Source organism: Salvelinus namaycush, chromosome 4 (assembly GCF_016432855.1).
Source record: "Salvelinus namaycush isolate Seneca chromosome 4, SaNama_1.0, whole genome shotgun sequence".
Lineage (NCBI taxonomy): Eukaryota > Metazoa > Chordata > Actinopteri > Salmoniformes > Salmonidae > Salvelinus > Salvelinus namaycush.
In genome coordinates this window covers 56,690,345-56,695,552 of record NC_052310.1, presented here as the reverse complement: position 1 = coordinate 56,695,552, position 5,208 = coordinate 56,690,345, and positions in this window count along the sequence as shown.

The window sequence follows — 5,208 nt, the reverse complement described above, 5'->3', positions numbered from 1 at the left end:
GGACTATATAATAGCGCTTAAGACTTACAAATTATTCCCACATATGTTCACTTTACTGTCGTTCACATGTCATCTATGCTCATAAATTTAAACAAGAATTCTTACCCAGACTCGGTACCACTGATCAAAATTTGGAAGAACTATACGACAATATGCAAAGTTTGATTTAACAGGTCTTGCTTACCTTATTTATGGTCGACCAGGAGATCAGTTTCTCGAGCTGAGCAGAACTGCTGTCCTCCCCCCCAAAAGATTTCACCTGTCCTCCGTGAACCGTCCTTTCACCAACTCGCCCCCTCACATCTATATCAACCACTCTGGACCGGGTATCTAGGCAACCATCCTCTGCTACCATGTTTCTGTTGATAATTGGATATGGAGAAGGGCGAGCCGGTCAAGGATCGATTCGGACAAGGTGGTAAATTGTATGACAAGTGACAGTTTTATTCAGAGTGAAGATATCTGGTACAAGCGTATACGGTCTCGTTCCTTCGGCTCATAGAGAATCTCCAGAAAAAAGCCCAGATAACAGAAATGCATAGACATTTTATACAACACAGAAAGTAGGTTGAGTCTGGTAGATCTGGTTTTCTGGTTGGTCCTGATCAGGTTGTTGTCTTCTCAGATTGGTCCTGATGAGCTGGACGTCATCCTTCTGAGTCTTGCAACAAAAGTTCTTTGTTATCAAATGTTCAGCTAAACAGGAGATTTTGTGTGTGCGTAGTCAGCCCTCCGTCCTTGGGTATGTGTGTGTGTCTGCACCCTTTTCTTATCAGTGTTTATGAATGTTCTGTGTCAGCCATCTGTCTCTGGGTGTGTGAGAAACCCTGCTTAGAAAGAAGTTAGTTATAACAATGTAATAGCAATATGCTTGTGTTATTTTAAATGGTATTTATTACAGAGGCAATATTGATGATGATGAATGGATACAGATATGTTTGAATTCCAAGTCATGTTCATATAATCTCAGACATAAATTACTGCAGTTTAAGACCATCCATAGAACACACTTTATGCCAGTGAAACTGAATATCATGCACTCAGAAATGTAATTCCTCTGCTGGAGGTGGGGGACATATTTGCATATGTTATGCTCTTGTGAAGGCAGGCTGAATTCTGGAAAAGAGTATGTTCTTTTATCTCAGCATGTCTACAGAGTCTCCCTTTTACCTGTTTTTGTTTGCTTGGAAATGTTGAAGAAACTGTGTAACCTGTCATTTTTAGCGGCTAAGAAATGCATTAATTGGAAGGTTGGTTATCATCCCACAATGGATGGCAGAAATGTCAAGTTATGCATCACTTCATTTGATTTATTACAAGATTAAGGTATACTGTGCAACTTTCATAAGGTCTGGATGCTTTATATGGAATACTGTCCGACAAAATAAGTCTGTATTTTCCTCCCGAGTGGCGCAGTGGTCTAAGGCACTGCATCGCAGTGCCACTAGAGATCCTGGTTCGAGTCCAGGCTCTGTCGCAGCTGGCCATGGCCGGGAGACCCATGGGGCGGCACAAAATTGGCCCAGCGTCGTCTGGGTTAGGGGAAGGTTTGGCCGGAAGGGATGTTCTTGTCCCATTGCGCACTAGCGACTCCTGTGGTGGGCCGGGAGCAATGCACGCTGACATGGTCGCTAGGTGTACAGTGTTTCCTCCAACACATTGGTGAGGCTGGCTTCCGGGTTAAGCGGGCCTGGTGTCAAGAAGCAGTGTGGCTTGGCTGGGTTGTGTTTCGGAGGACGCACGGCTCTCGACCTTCGCCTCTCCGAGTCCGTACAGGAGTTACGGTGAGTGGACAAGACTGTAACTACCAATTGGATACCACGAAATTGGAGAGAAAAAGGGGGTATAAAAAAAAAGGTCTGTATTGAAAACATACCCAAGTCAGGGGAGATGCCTATTTAGGCAATCCCTAGCTGCTGGGCTGCTCAGTCCTGGTCCTGGGGGTCTGCCGTACTGTTGATTATCACTCTGGCCTTGGCCTAACACACCTGAAACCAATAATGAATGCTTCACTAAGATCCTAAAGCTGAGTGGGGTGTGTTGGCTTGGGGCGCTGCAGGGCGGTTGACACCTAGGGCCAGGACGGGGCGATCCAGCTATATTGTGTGCAAATGAAAAGAGCTCTACAGTACCATTGTACTAATTGAGGAGAATAAGAACAATCCTACAATTCTTTTTAATCCTGTATCTTTCGACACATTCATGTAAATAGTCATGGCCTCGAAACCGTCAAGCTGCATACTGGATCCTATTCCAACTAAACTCCAGAAAGAGCTACTTCCTGCGCTTGGCCCTCCTATGTTGAACATAATAAATGGCTCCCTATCCACCGGATGTGTATCAAACTCACAAAAAGTGTCAGTAATAAAGCCTTTCTTGAAAAACCAAACCTTGACTCGGGAAAAAATATATATAAATGAAAATCGGCATGTATCGAATCTCGCATTCCTATCAAAATATTTAGAAAAAGCTGTTGCACAGCAACTCACTGCCTTCCTAATGACAAATAATGTATACGAAATGCTTCAGTCTGATTTTAGACCCCATCATAGCATTGAGACTGCACTCATGAAGGTTGTAAATTACCTTTTAATGGCGTCAGACCATGGATCTGCATCTGTCCTCGTGCTCCTAGACCTTAGTGCTGCTTTTGACACCATCGATCACCACATTCTTTTGGAGAGATTGCCTGGTTTAGATCTTATCTGTCGGAAAGATATCAGTTCATCTCTGTGGATGGTTTGTCCTCTGGCAAATCAATTGTAAGTTTCGGTGTTCTTCAAGGTTCTGTTTTAGGACCACTATTGTTTTCACTATATTCTACCTCTTAGTGATGTGATCCGGGAAACACAATGTCAACTTTCACTGCTATGTGGATGACACACAGCTGTACATTTCAAAGAAACATGGTGAAGCCCCAAAATGTCCTACCCTGCAAGCCTGTGTTTCAGACATAAGGAAGTGGAGGGCGGCAAATTTGTTTATTTTGAACTTGGACAAAACAGAGATGCTAGTTCTAGGTCCCAAGAAACAAAGATATCTGACAATTAATCTTGATGATTGTACAGTTGTCTCAAATAAAACTGTGAAGGACCTCGGTGTTACTCTGGACCCTGATCTCTCTTCTGACGAACATATCAAGAATATTTCAAGGACAGCTTTTTCCATCTTTGTAACATTGCAAAAATCAGAAAGTTTTTCAAAAAAGTATGCAGAAAAGTGTCAAGGGAATTTAATAATTCCTCTATGTACTCATTAATTAAAATCAATCTGTCTATTTATAAGAATTTGTAAGATACTTATTAACATAAAATAGACAGGATATAGTCTTATTAAAATTAGATAATAGTATTTAATCTCGGAGCACGCTCCCATTTAACCATAAACAACGGTTTATATACAAGATATGACGTCATTGGTTACAGAATAAATCTCCTCCTCTTGACCAAGATAAAACAGGGTTAAAAGTTCATTCCAACTCTCCAGCGCACACACATGACACACTATATCATTTATTCTCCTGAAGGCTCACTATAATTTATTACCACTTTAGCAGACAACTCAAGATAATGGAAGACCTAAAAAGTTACTCACTGCCTTATCTAAACATCTCAGGGCTAAGTTGGGTCAGTTCAACCATAGTTTAACGACCCTTTTTGCTTACTTTATAACCCACAGCACAAATCTCTCTAACTAAGTTGGAATGTTTTTATCCTCCTTGTTCATACTACCTAATCCCTTCCTTATGAATTAACATTATTAATCAGATATAATAATAATACCGTGCAAAGTTCAATTAGTTATAGTTTTATCTAAATGTAGACATTGTTTTAGTCATTATTCATAAAATTCCTAACAAAAGGTAATACATGCTTTTGTCACTTCTAGATTGGACTACTGCAATGCTCTAGTCTACGGCTACCCGCATAAAGCAATACATAAACTTCAGTTAGTGCTAAATACGGCTGCTACAATCCTGACTAGAACTATTTTTTAAAATCATATTACATTGGCTTCCAGTTAAGGATAAGGCTAGGGCTGATTTCAAGGTTTTACTAATAACCTATGAAGCATTACCTGGGCTTGCTCCTACCTATCTCTCCACGATTTGGTCCTGCCGTGCATACCTACACGTACGCTACGGTCACAAGACGCAGGCCTCCTTATTGTCCCTAGAATTTCTAAGCAAACAGCTGGAGGCAGGGCTTTCTCCTATAGAGCTCCATTTTTATGGAATGGTCTGCCTATCCATGTGGGAGACGCAGACTCGGTCTCGAACTTTAAGTCATTACTGAAGACTCATATCTTCAGTAGGTCCTATGATTGAGTGTAGTCTGGCCCAGCGGTTAGAAGGTGAAAGGCAAGGCATTGGAGCGACAAACCGCCCTTGCGGTCTCTGCCAAGCTGGCTCCCCTCTCTCCACTAGGATTCTCTGCCTCTGACTCTATTACGGGGGCTGAGTCACTGGCTTACTAGTGCTCTTCCATGCAGTCCCTAGGAGGGGTGCATCACTTGAGTGGGTTGAGTCACAGACGTGATCTTCCTGTCCGGTTTTGCACCCCGCAGGCTCGTGCGGTAGAGGATATCTTTGTGGGCTATACTTAGCCTTGTCTCAGGATAGTAAGTTGGTGGTCTGTTGATATACCTCTAGTGGTGTGGGGGCTGTGCTTTGGCAAAGTGGGTGGGGTTATATCCTGCCTGGTTGGCCCTGTCCGGGGGTATCGTCGGATGGGGACAGTGTCCCCCAAACCACCCGTCTCAGCCTCCAGTATCTATTCTGCAATAGTCTGTGTCGGGGGGCTAGGGTCAGGCTTATCTGGTGTCCTGTGTGAATTTAAGTATGCTCCCTCTAATTCTCTTTCTCTCCTTCTCCTCCCCGAGGACCTGAGCCCTAGCATCATGCCTCAGAACTACCTGGCTTGATGTATCCTGGCTGTCCCAGTCCACCTGGTCATGCTGCTGCTCCAATTTCAACTGTTCTGCCTGCGGCTATGGAACCCTGACCTGTTCACCAGACGTGCTACCTTGTCCCAGACCTGCTGGTTTTGATTCTCTCTCTCCCCCCTGCACCTGCTGTCTCAACCTCTAAATGCTTGGCTATGAAAAGCCAACTATCATTTACTGAGTTACTAACCTGTTGCACCCTCTACAACCACTGTTATTATTATTTGACGCTGCTGGTCATCTATGAACGTTTGAACATCTTGA